The following is a 14,277-nucleotide window of genomic DNA, read 5'->3' on the forward strand; positions in this document are numbered from 1 at the left end:
CGGGGTTCTGACAGTTGACCACATTGACCATGCTACGCTGAGAGCATCACGGTGGTGGACGACGGCGAGGCCTAGGAAGGGGACGACGCGGAGCTGGGGAAGACGCGGCAGTGGAAGCCCGCGCGGAGAGGAGTACGCGGGTTCACTGGTTCGGCTGCGGTGTGAGGCTGCCGTCGCCGTAGGGCCTGGCCAGCGGTGGGAATAGTAGGGGGCGCTGAGGCCTCTGTGGCAGCACAGCCGGCCACGGGAGGTAGGAGCATGCGGCACGACCGGCGCTGCTTTGGGCGGCTGGAGCAAGAAGACCAGAGGTTGAAGAAGCAGTACAGCCGTTGGATGGACATCGTACGGTCACTAGAGCTAGAATCGTTCATATTGACTATGTTGACAATGCCCTTCGTCCCCGTCAACTTAGTAGGCCCACAAGTCAGCCTCCCACCAAGGTGGGTCCCAGCTAGCCGGGGGATTATTCATTTTTTTGTGCGTAATAAGGAGGCACTTCCGATGGGTCCATGCTCACAGAGGGGGGGGGGACGTTTTTTTCGCAAAATACGTTACCCCGTCCGGTGGGTCCCAGCAGTCAGGCGGAAACGATTTTTTTGCAAAATACTGGTGGCCCGTCCGGTGGGTCCCCGCTGTCAGGTGCAGGAATAATTATTTTCCGCATATTAAGGAGGCACTTCCTTGCGGCTGCCGTGGACCCAGCTGTCAGCCTCTCCACTTACAGTACTCTTCCGATGGAAGTCGGCCGTTAACCACATTGACCACGCTGCGCTGAGAGCACCACGGCGGTGGACGACGGAAAGGCATAGGAAGGGGACTACGCAAAGCCGGGGAAGACGCGGCAGTGGATGCCCACGCGGAGACGACTACGAGCGTTCACCAGTTCGGCTGCGGTGGGAGTAGTAGGGGCGCAGAATAACAGGGGGTGTGGGTGAGTAGAGGGATGCCCTGGCCAGCGGTGGGAGTAGTAGGGGCGCTGAGGCCTGCGCGGCAGCACAGCCGTCCACGGGAGGCGGGAGTAGGCGGTCCCGCCAGTGCTGCTTTGGCGGCTGGAGCAAGAAGATCAGAGATTGAAGAAACACGACGGCCGTTGGATTGACATCCAACAGTTACGTCTGCTAGAAACGTTTGTTGACGTATATAATAACTAAAAAATCTTGCATACGTGTCAACTAAACAAGCCCACAAGTCAGACTACTCCCTCTTTTTTTAATAATTTATATATAGCTCATGGCAACTTCTTATGGAATTTATTGCAGTCGTTTTTTTGGTTGGCGAGGGACAATTTTGCATATTTCTGTGGGTTCCAAACTATTTTTAATACCGAAATGTCCAGCCAGATTTAAAGTACTTTGAAGATATATTTAAATTAGGTTAATGCCCAGGGAAATAGGAATCTGCAAATGTAATAAAATTCAGAAATTATAAAGTAATTGCCAATTCATATTACTTTCAAGATTTGCAGGCGTCTTGAAAGAGTTGCAGCCCATCAGGGAATAGAAAAATAAGTAGGCCTGGATTGGGTATTCTTCAGAAAAAACAAACTGGGCTCATTTTCACAAAGAAAAAATAGCTGGGTTGGTCACATGGTGAACATAAAATATAAGCCTGGGCTAGACGGGCCACAGCCTAGTTCAAACCCTGCTCCGACTCAACAATACCAAACAAAAAAATTACTGCTCGAGTAGCTACGTCCCAGGTGTCAGCCGATCTTGTGTTGTTCTCTTGTCTATTGACTATATACGCTCACAATGTCATGGGTCCCAGATGTCAGGAAAACACTAGGAGGAAGCATTTTATTTTTCCATACGCTGACGTGGTGGGCCCCTACTGTCATCCTCTCCACATACTTCTGCCGATTCCTATTGTTTGTTGACCAGGTTGACAACGCGAGAGGGCGGCGCCGCGGCAAGCGCACCAAAGCGCGCGGAGGACGTCGGCGTTAACAATTTAGGAGACGGTGGGGCGGTGATGCGTGCGCTGAGGCGCAGCCAGTCGTGGGAGGCGGAAGCAGGTGGCCCCCGCCGGCGCTGGTTTGGTTTTGGCGGCTGGAGGAAGACAAGACTGAAGAAACACGACAGACTGTAAAAGCAGCTTGAGTACTTAACAACCCTAACTGAAACCAGCAGGGGCACTTGACAACCAAAGCTGAAAGCAGTATGAGAACTTATACAGGTTGAATCGTACAAAGCACGCCTCAAACAGTGCTACTTTGCCTACAGTTAACCAAGGGTGAGGCCGCCAAGCCCCAGGACAAGGCCCAGGCGCCACCCCCGCGCATCCACAACCTTCTGAAAGCGGCTTCATCTCGCAACGTGGTCAATAAACAGGATATTCGCTTTGGAGCCATGGAAAAGCATGAACATAATCTTCTGTCCTATTCTCCAACGACGGGCCTTCATTATTTGAGACCACCCATGAATAAGTATCTTTTCACCTCCAAGGGGAATTGAGTAGGTCGACATAAACATCTTGTTGTGACCAAGCGCAAGTCTGACCCGACCCTGGTCAGGCATCTATATAGGAACAATAGAACTCGACAGTTCCTATTTCAAGAAGATCACAGCTGTAAAACTATGTATAAGCAATAGTTTATGAACAACATATATAACAGAAAACAGCTCGTACCATAAGTTTCGCGACACAGTTGGACCTGTTCAACGAGTGCAGGAGTGGCACACATATCCCACGTGGCCTTCCACCATTGAAACGCCCCACAAGGACCTCAAGACGATCAATAACGTGTACGAACTTCTGGATGTCGATCCAGTCAACTTCAGTGCCATTAGTAATAGCCGAGTTATTACAGAGTAACAAACGAGCAGACTACTTAACTCTGAAAAAACCTACACGTGCCACCAATTATAAGAAAATATTAGTTAGAAGTAGCATCTTCGTGAGAGATTCGTTGCTACTTCTAAAGTTAAATTGTGATTAGTTAGACAGAATAGGTGGATTAAGAAGTAATCAAGGCAACAAGCAAGAACCAGATACAAACCTAACATGGATGAACAATTGGAACAACGTCGGGGTGGAAGATCGCAGTGAAGATGAGACCAGGTTCTGCTATTTCCATCAACATTCGTGCGCCAACTTTCACTCTGTAACACTTGAGAAAGTTTATCCAAGTTCGGCCATAGAAAAAGCAGCGATCTTCTTGGTTCATGAACCCAACTCGGAACTTATATCCATGGCTTGTCTTCACTGTGACCATTAAACTAGTGTATTCAGTTATGGCAAGGCTGAGCATCTTGAGTACATGTGTTCTGGCAGAGAAAATAATACACTACAGGAAAAATAATATGAGAACACAGCATGTTCAAAAAACCCCACCCTCCCGGATAGAAAAGAGGATTCTAGGAACATATTGTGCACGTTTAAAAATGCTATGTTAGGATGAGAAGGAACAAGTGCCGCAGTTGTACTATAGCCTCTCGAGCAGCTAGTTGAATGGCTTGTGGCTCAAAGGAAGTTGTTCTTCCGGTGAACCTGTAGGGGCGTTCTGGCGATAGACCTCTACCATAGACGTCCACAGTGGCCCAAAATTGACGGCTCTCACTGCTCATGGGCCCTTGATACATGACATATTCTAGGGGCTCTTCTAATGCAAAGGCACAACAGGTGAGGTTTGCTAACACGGTCACTAAACCTCCAAGGTTGGTTGTTGTGGTCTCATTGTGAACAACGGGTCCAGGCATTTTAGCTCGGTTTGTGGTAGAGGCTGTGCTGTGTTGGGTTGAGGCTAGTGTTCCCTTTTATAGAAAAAGGGGACGGAGTCTTCCTTCGCATGCTTGCGAATGAGACATTCTAGGTGTCGGTCACTGGCGTGTGATCGACAGGCTAGGCTGGTAGGTTAGGCACCGACTGCCAAAAGGTGTCGGGGTCACTGTGTGGCTATCTTACACGAGAAGCTGGGCCCGGGTTAGGTTAAGGTCTAGTGGGTTGATTTACCTAGGTTTATTGACCTGGCCAAGATAGGATTAGCTAATGGTCAGCCTGGCTCTGATACCAAGGTTGTCGGGACCGGACTTTCGGGATATTAATTTCCCAGAAAATGGCCCTTATGCTCACTAGCCCCAGGATTACTGTTAGCTGATGAGACACCAACTTGATACATAAACTCCAAGCAAAATACAAAATGAGTAGTACAAGACCATTCTGGCCTATTAGTAAACCAAATGGTTTCTAGTGGTTGATGGAGGAAGCGGTTTGCGGATCATCAGCGTCTATGGGACTCCATTTCCCACAGGAACAGCTGACCTGGATAACTCCTATCTTCACGAGGCTGCTATCACCATTGCATAAGTTCCGGGGTTTTCATCGCGACGCTCCTCTGCACGCAAGAAATCTGGCCAAGAAAATAGCCAGGGACAAGCCAGTGAGTACTTTTGAATGTACTCGCAAACATTATGGACACAGGTATAATATAACAAATGATAATCATGCTCTGAATTATGATCTCACGTCAGTCACCAAATAAACATCCAGGATGCAAGCAAGCAGGTTAATCACATACAACATGAATATGTAATAAGGGTGTAAAAAAAGAATGCACCGATCGGGTGTCAGAAGCGACGCCTCGAAAGGTTAATAATATAAAGCATGCCTCAGTCGGGCGTCTGAGCGACGTCACATAAAGGGCTTATAAAGGAAATAAGCGGCAAACATGCCATAGTCGGGCGTCTGTGCGATACCACATAAAGGGCTTATAGAGTAAGTAAATAACAAGCATGCCACACTCGGGCGTCTCAGCGACACCACATAAAGGGCTTAAAAAGTAAATGAATAACAAGCATGCCATAGTGGGGCGTCTCCGCGACACCACATAATGGGCTTATATGAGAGTAATCACAGTGAATATCCAGGAGGTAGAACCGTCCCAGGGATGCTCAATAATTCAAATAATGTAAATGGTTAGTTCATAATAATAATAATCATAGTCATCACGAGTCACAAGTCATGATCCATGTACTGGTTTAGCAATTGTTCCTCCGAAGACCGACACTAAGACCGACACTTGACCCATCCCAGACTGTAGTCCTTAACCATGGACACGGCTATTCGAATAGATATAATCTCTGCAGAGGGTGTACTCTTTACCCACGAGTAACGGATTCCTTTAGTCTGTCGGGACTAATTCCGTCTACGGTCTTCTAATTGAAAAAACACTTGACTGCACACATCAACCTAACTTACCAGTGTCTGGAATCACCCACAACACCCGTTAATCGAAACTCTAAGTGGGAAGGCTACAACCTCGACTAGCACGGGATCACAAAATTTATAACACGCGCAAACTAGGGGAGCTACCCCCTTCGGCTGCAGGTGGCATGCCTACCGGATGCAGCCGATATCTTCCACCATGGCCTCTCTGTACGGTGTGTGCTAGGAAGGGGTTGACAACTGTCTGAACCGTACCCTACCTGTGGCAGGGACAAGTGGTAGTACGAGACAAGTATGGGAGTTACTGGAACAAGACTCGATCTATGGTCGACTCAGGAGGTTAAAGCATTACCTGCATGATAAGCATAATAAGTATAATTCATACCAATCAGACATAATCACCACTCATCGTACCCCACCATGCCTTACCGGACATAACCGTCTCGACGAAGAACTAGGGACAAGCTCGTGTCTACCCCAGACAGAGGCTTTCCTGGATTCCTTCCGGTGGGCATGAAAGGCATAAGCGGGTGATTACTATCACAAGCATATCAAATTTTAACCGCAAGAAATCTTCATTTGCGCACTCATGAGTATGATCATATCGTCACATAAAATAATGAATACTTCATGTCAAGATGGTGTTCTACCGAATCAAACAACACACAACCATATTATGCCAGGGTTCAGAATGCTTTCCTTCAAGAGTATGCAAGTGGGGGTGCACTTTTTGAAAGTTGCCTTCTCTCTCCAAAAATCCTATTTATGAAAATTTCGAATTAACACATAGTTTTAAAATCGTACAAAAAGTTGTTTGGAAAATTTTCAAATAAATATGAAAATAAACTAGACAAAATTTGAGAAACAACAGAAAAAGAATCAAGTGAATTGGACATATATTTAAAAAGTTATAGCGAGTCAAAGTTCAGTCAAAACTCTGTTTTTAATTAAAACAGAAAAAGAAAACATACTCTGGGTTTTACGCTTTCACTTAAAAATAGCGCGGGCCGTCGCTGGATCACTACTAGTGGATCCCTTGGGCCCACTGGTCAGGTTTGACCAGTCACCCGCACTTTCTTCCTTCTCCGTCCGAGAGGAGGCGGAGCTCCGGTGATCAACGCCGGCGATTGGTGGCTAATCACGGGGCTCTGAGGGCAGGGATGGATCCGCCAGTCCTGGGCGGTCCTCCCAGTGGTTGCTAAGTTGGCAGGGGTGGAGGGAGTCGCCGGCGGCAAGCTCCGAGGCGGAGGTGGCTTTGGGAGGATTTGGGGTTTGGGCTACGGTGGTTCCCGGACGAAGCTGAGGGGTGGGGTGGCTCCGCAAGGTCAAGGGGAAGAGGATGGGAGCACTGGATGGACGGGGAGGAGGTCCTGCTGGCGACGAATTGAACCGGAGCGTGGCGGCGGCCTGAACTGGCCGGAGATGAGGAAGACGGCCTCCCTTCGTCAATGGCTGGCTATGGGGACGCTAGTGAGATGTCTTGAGGCTGCCTGGGGGTCTGGACGAGCTCGGGGCTCCTTTTTATAGCATAACTAGGTCGGTTCCGCGGCGGCCATGGATAGGATAGACGGCGGCAGTGGATAGGAACGGCGAACCGCGGTTCTGTAGCTTGCAGCGCGACGTGTCGAGGCTGGGGATGGCGGCAGAGGCTAGCAAACGAGCGGGCGCTGCTTCAGGGGCGAGCTAGCGAGCGAGCGTGCTCGGTGGGCGCCGTCCATGGCAGGAGCCTGCTGTGGCCGGCCGCTAGCTGCCATGGCCAACCTGACGGCGACACTGTGGGGCTCCAGGGGCGCCCTGGAGGGTTCTGGTGAGCGAGCGAGGCCGGGGCGCGGCCCTCTGGGCGAGCAAAGGCCAGGGACACGACGCGGCGGCTCGGCTGCGCGCGCGTGCAAAACGTGCGCTCTGGGCACGCCCAGAGCACGCACGCTACGTGTTCGGAAAAATGCCAAGGCATGCCAGGAGGCTTGGATGGGGCTGGGGATTAACAGATCTAGGTTAGAGGTAGCTAGGAGCTTAGTGGACATGGTGGTTAGGCAAAGCAAGTAGGTCCAATGTGCAAACTAAAAACCATGTCAAATATGACCATGCACACAAGGTGCTTGACAGAAAGCTATGGTCATCTAAGCATCTCTTGGGGTGGCCAAAAACTCCAGAACAAAGAGGGTGGCAAGGTAAGTTTGTCAAGAACAAAAACTTGTTAGTGCAAGTTTTTGAGAAAATCAAATCTGGACAGAATGGAAAGGGCATTATTGCATGGACCAACATACTCCAATGGGTCCAATTTCCTGGACTTAAGGGTTTGGTAGGGTGGACTATAAGCAGGAAAAAGCTCATGGGCACTAGAGCAAAATAAATTAGGATTGCAGTAGAAAATGCCAAACTGGACCAGAGAACAAAAGAGGATGGTTTGCTCAAAAATTTCAATGAACATTAATGGATTTTTGCATAAAGTTGATTTATACACTACTACTAACATCCCCTAATTTTGGTGGAAGCTTTAAAGAAATATTTAAATAGGTTGTAGTGCAATTTTACAAACTGGATCATATTTGAAAATTTGGGGTAGAGCTCAAAATTTCCAAATAACTAAAAGATATTTCTGCATAAAAGTGATGTGGGAGCAGCCCATGACATCTCCAAATTTTGGTGGAACTTATAACTAATTTTACCAAAGGGTTGCAGTGCAAAAGTGGCTCCAAAACTTATGAAAAATCATTTCTAAAGAAATAAAGCTCAGGGAAAATAATTATGCAAATAATTCCAATGATAAAAGAAATGTTTTTCTTGAGAGGGTAAACTAGTCCAACAATATTTTTGAAATGTTTTCACTTGGGGTGAACACTCCACAATATCAAGGAAAAGAGTGGTTCTGAAATCAAAAGATAATTCCACAAAAAATGAAAACTTAATTTCTTGGCAAAATTTTAATAAAAAAATCATGGTTAAATTTTTTGGGGTGTTACACTCCTCCACGATGGAAGCACGTCGAAATGCTTCCACCAAAGTCTCCAGCACCTCTGGATTGATAGAAGTCGCCGGCGGAGCCGACGCCCCCGTTCCTTTAAAGGGGGTTGCTCGCTCGATTCCGGAGCCATGTGGGTCTCCGGAATGATGTTCGGCTGGGGGCTGGATTGGTCATGGCCCTCGTCGTCAATCTCCATGGGGGTTGGTTCCCCCATGTTCTCAGCAGCCGAGGTGTTGCCCTCCGGTGCCGTCTTGGCAGCCTCCCGCACCTCTCGATGGACTGGAGAGTCTCTTCGGGACAACACTTTAGTGTCGTCCGTGGTGGTTGATGAAGATGCTCGTGGAGGTGTCTCGCTCTCCACCATACCCAGCTCCAGCGAGTTCCCCGAAGATGATGATAGTTGGGGGAGATCGCGGGCCGAATTCAAGCACACAATGTAATGTGTTATAATTACAATCATAAATATCGGACATATGTAAGGCATCCTTGCATACTTACAAATTGGCCAGGGGCTTCGACCTGGGGCGCCAATGGAGGATGGCCTCGGCATCCGAATCCAAGTCGTCCGAGAGGGATATCTTCCCCCTCTTGGACGCCTCCGCCTCTGGGTCTATGGAGGCTGGCCTTTTTTCTTTATCCCCTTAAGGGGAGAATTGCTCTCTTCCTCTTCCTCTTCGCCTTCATATACCTCGTGGGAGGAGGGAGCCTCGGTTTCTTCGGACATAGGGTCCGAAGTGCCTTTACAGTGGAGGCCACTTTTGGCTCCTTGCTCTTCTTCTTGGCCTTCTTCTCCGGCGCCTAGTACGGCGCCGGGACCAGCATCCTCGTTAGCAGGGGAATGGCTGGGTCTTCGGGTAGCCAAGCCGGACACTTGATCTGCTCTGCCTTCTTTGTCCAACCCTGATTGAAGGATGGGAGGCTCAGCATACCTTTTGATTTACGAACCGAAGTTATCTTCGAAAACTAAAAAACTTACTGAGGTGGCCGGGTGAGCACAGTCTAGGCCAATGTCGTCGATCGTGTCCGGTCACGACTTCTGGGCCTTGAAAAGCCGCTTCAGGGTCCATGGCCCTTCTGGATTGAACTCCCACATGTGGAGAGACCGGCGCTGGCAGGGGAGGATCCGGCGGAAAAGCATCACCTGAATCACATCGGTGAGACTGGTGTTTTTCTGAATCATATTTTTATGCGCTTTTGCAGCACCATCACTTCATCGGATGATGCCCAATCCAGGCCCTTGTTGATCCGCGACGCGAGCCGCATTGGGGGTCCAGATTTAAACTAAGGAGTGGATGCCCATGTGGCACCGCAGGGTTCGGTCATGTAGAACCACTCCTGTGGCCACACCTTCACGATCTCCACGAAGGCTCCTTTGGGCCAAGTGGTGTTGGGGAGTTTGCACACCATGGCGCCACTGCACTCCGCATGCTGAACATCAACCACCTTCGGCTTCACATTGAAGATGCTTAGCCAGAGGCCAAAGTGTGGGGAGATGCGGAGCAGTGCCTGACATACGACTATGTTGAGGAATGAATTCGGGGCTAGATCGTGGGAATCTAGCATGTAGTAAAACATCAAGGCACGAACGAAGTGGTGGAGGGGAAACCCTGACCCGTGGAGAAAGTGAGGGACGGACACAACCCTCTCATCAGACTCCGGAGTGGGGATGACTTGCTCTTTGGCAGGGAGCCTATGCGCGATACTCACAGCCAGGTACCCCATTTCCTGGAGTTCCCTGATATCCTTCTCTGTGACAGTGGAAGTCATCCACTGGCCCTGCGAGCCGGATCAGGCCATGACTGGAGATGTTGGGCGGTGGGGAAGATTGAAACTTGGGCGCTGGAGCTCGAGGATGGGAAGGTTGAGGAAGGAACAAGGCGTGGGGTAAAAAGATGGATCTTTATCCGCTTATATAGGTAGTGAATATCAAGCGACCCCCACAAGCCTTAAAACACGCCTATTCCCGAGGGGTCGTGCGAAAGGCACAGTTGGATTACCGAAACCCGCATTGATGAAAATCCCGCAATAAGGGGATGTGATCTCTGCTTTCACAGGACGTGTCAATGGAGGCTGCACTACGAAACACGAAGCAGGAGGCCAAAAAATGGTTCAAAATAAGAAAAAGGCCAGACGTAACATTTCGCCAAAATAGCTGCCAGTAGACATACCTTATTTTGATTAAGTATTATAACCATGTGGTTGGGGGTTGTAACTGTTATACAAAGCCAGATACAGTTCTCTTGGTCAGAAGACTGCCTTGAAGTATGCGGAGGAGGAACCCTCCTTACAATGCCGAAGACAATCTGCGCACTGAACACATCGTCATTCAAGATTGGTTCAGGGGCTATTGAGGGAGTCCTGGGCTGAGGGGTCCTCGAGAGTCCGTCCCGTGTGTTGTGAACCGAACTGATGGGCTATGAAGATACAAGGTAGAAGGCCTTCCCCCGTGTCTGGATGCGACTCTCCTTTGCGTAGATGGCAAGTTTGGCATCCGGATGTGTAGTTTCCTTTCTCTGTAAACTGACTCTGTGCAACCCTAGGCCCCTCCGGTATCTATATAAACCGAAGGGTTTAACCCATAGAGGCTACCAAAATTTACATAGGATAGATAGCTAGGGTTTAGCCATTACGATCTCAAGGTACATCGACTCTTGTAACCCCTATACTTATCAAGTCAATCAAGCAGGAAGTAGGGTATTACCTCCATTAAGAGGGCCCGAACCTGGGTAAACATCATGCCCCCTTATCTCCTGTTACCTTCGATCCTCAGACGCACAGTTCGGGACCCCCTACCCGAGATCGGCCGGTTTTGACATCGACATTGGGAAAGCTAGTGATAATGTAAATTTCGATATGATCAAACTTCCATTCTGGAATAGCAAGAGGTTAGAAGAGACCAACTGGTCGTTGATGTTCTGCTTTCACCCTTCGATGGGCATCACATTCAGTCACAAATTGAGCAATCTCTTGCTTCATGCGAGTCCGCCAATACGTCTTCTTGAGGTCATGGTACATCTTCGAACTGCCTGGATGGATGGAAAGAACAGAATTATGAGCTTCATTCATTATAACCTTCCTGAGATCACCTTTTGGAACCACAATCTGGTCCTCAAAGAACAAAGTGTCTCTGTCATCAATGTGATAGCACTTGTATTTGGGTAAGCCCTTGGCAACACCGTGTTTAACCTTCTTCACCATGGTATCAAGGAGTTGTGCCTCATGAATTAGGTCTTCCAAAGTTGGAGTGACTTGAAGGTTGGCAAGAAAACCTTGAGCAACAACTTGGAGGTTGAGCTGGGTTAATGACAGGTGGGGCCCTGCCCTGCTAATTAACCTAGGTTCGTGCTGACCAATTTTAGTTAGTTCAGTTAATAACTGACATGCAGGACCCACTGGTCTGTTTGACCAGGACCGCCCCGTTGACTTGTTGACGTCATGATGATGCAGTAAAGAATTTTTTGGATTTAAACTTATTTAGAAAATTCCAGAAATTGTTGTAAACATCAAAAAATCACAGAAATTAATCTATAGCTCATAATGAACAGTGTTATATATCAATAATGATCAAAAAATCCAATATATCCATTTGTACTAGTTTCATGCATGACAAAGCAACTTCACCCTACTGTATAGATCAAAACATGATGATGCACATTATGAATTCGTAATTTGAGTTTGAAGTTGAACCTTTGGTTCAAAATAACTCAAACCCCTATGTTTGTAGTTGCATTAGCCCAACACACTCATTTTGCCATGTCATATGCATGCATCATATTATTGCATATTGCCATGTATTGATCATGTTACCGGTGTGATCTCCGTGGTAGGTTCTGCTCCCGAGGATATCCACGAGTATCCAGTTGTAGGGAAGTACCCCTCGAGCACTCTGTCAGGCAAGCAACACATTGGTCATTTTGATACAATCCCATATTCTCGCCCCTACTCTCATTTACTGCATTAAGACAACAACGTTTCAAACTGTTGTGTGCTGCGGTAGTTGAACCCATTTCCTCTACATGACCTGTCTTTGCCACAGTAACTAGATGAAACCCACTAGCATGTGTAGGAGTTGATTGACCCATGATTGTGTTTCCTACCATGCTATGCCTGCTATGCATAGAGTCGTGCCAGGTCTGGTTCATCTGAGTGATGGGCTAGAGTGAAATGGCTGTGTCGGTGATGAGAGTGAAGTGTTGAACATGTTTTGGTAAAGGTATTGATGAGGAGTACATGGTGGGTTGTTTCATTCGAACCGTCCCTAAGAACCGAGATCTATTTGTTAGATTTAAGATCAGCTAGCACCACCCGTTGGGACCGAAACCAATGGACCCTGTCGTGTGTCCACGAGTTGCAAGTAGTTTCTGGTGTATGTAGTTTGCTGGAGACCATGCGCAGCGTTGACCCTCGAGGTGGTTGTGATGTGGAAGGTACATGGCACGATGTACCGGGACACCCGTTTGGTGCCTCGGGAACCCTCCACACATCGTCTGAGGCCACAGTGGAAACCTCAACCGGACTCCCTGTGGATGGAACCTGAATCGGCGAAAACCTGGACTAGGGACTTGTGTGGTTAGTCAGGTCGTGGCTGACACTCGCGCCCGGCTTCCGCTTGAAGGTTGCCGAGTACATGTCGTCTAAGCGGCTATAAGTGGTGGAAGCGTGTGTGAAGAAGTACACCCCTGCAGGCACTACAAAAAAAGACACATCCGTGACATGTTGGGCGGAACAAATTTTTTTTCTGTCATACATATGACACTTCTATGACGCTAATTGTGAGAAAAACCGGTATTATCATAGATGTGGTGGGCTCCTACTTCTATGACAAAAAATCATGACAGAAAATGGGCTTTTCGTCCTAGGCGGGCCGGAGACGCAGCTACATGACATTCTTTGGGCCGTCCATGACGGAAAAAACCATGGTAGAAGCGAGGGCAAGGAAAATTTCGGGGAGTTCCCGGTTATGGTGGGAGGTCGGGGGCCGAGCGATGCGCGCTTCCCTCGTACACGTACGCGTGTGTGTGCGAGGCGTTGGCTCTAACTGAACCCGAGCGAGGCGTTGGGCTCTAACTGAACCTGAGCGATTGCACTGCAGGTTATGCCTCTAAGTCGTGCTTCGACATGTGGGAGATATAGCCGCATCGAGGGCGTTACAGGGGGGTTTGGATGAATAGTTCCCGGTGGGTGTGGATGAACCGGACCCCGTGGTGTTGCCTCTGGATGAACAGGACCCCGATCGATCGAGCCGGCTGGGGCTGGATGAACAGGACCCCGTGGAGGGCTGGATGAGCAGGACCACCCCATGGAGGGCAGGATGAACAATAGAAGGTGGAGGGCAGGATGAACAGTAGCCCGTGGAGGGGTGGTTGAACAGGAGCCCGTGGAGAGGGCTGGTTGAATAGTAGCCGGTGGAGTAGCGCGCGGTGGAGGCTGGACGAACAGGAGCCCGTGGATGAACAGTCGCAGGTGGAGGCTAGAGGAGGTCGACGGTGCATGAATAGTAGCTCGTGGAGGCTGGAGGGGGCCGACGGTAGAGATGAACTGTATCCCGTGGAGTCCCGTTTTGCGGTACGCCACACCCCTCACGATGAACAGGACCCCCGTTTCGACCGTAGCGCTCCAACACAAGTCTGTTTCGTCCGTTTTGCGGTACGCCACACCCCTCCCGATCAACAGGACCCCCGTTTCGATCGTAGGAGGTCTGTTTCCTCCGTTTTGCGGTATGCCAGACCCCTCCTGATGAACAGGATCCCGTTTCGAATGTGGCCGGTCGAACACAAGGCCGTTTCCTCCGTTCTGCGGTACGCCAGGCCTCGTTTCCATCGCATGTTCCGTCCAAGCCCTCCTGATGAACACGATGCATTCCGTTGCCTCCCCATGAAAATGACGCATGCCGTTGCCTCCCCATGAAAATGATGCATTCCGTTGCCTCCCCATGAACACGACGACAACGTTGTTTCTCCGTTCCGACCCAGCCATGTACACGAGCCTTGGCCGTACGTATGCGCGAGTAGGCGTTTGAGACTCCGCCCGTATGTGCACATACGTGGCCGTATTTTCTTTCTTGCACCCGGGCCGCTGTACGTACGTGTACATGCTATGTGTGCGCCTCTACTAAGACACGTGCGCGCCTCTACATCGACCAGTATGTA

The sequence above is a fragment of the Triticum aestivum genome, chromosome 4A (genome assembly GCF_018294505.1).
Source record: "Triticum aestivum cultivar Chinese Spring chromosome 4A, IWGSC CS RefSeq v2.1, whole genome shotgun sequence".
Classification (NCBI taxonomy): domain Eukaryota; kingdom Viridiplantae; phylum Streptophyta; class Magnoliopsida; order Poales; family Poaceae; genus Triticum; species Triticum aestivum.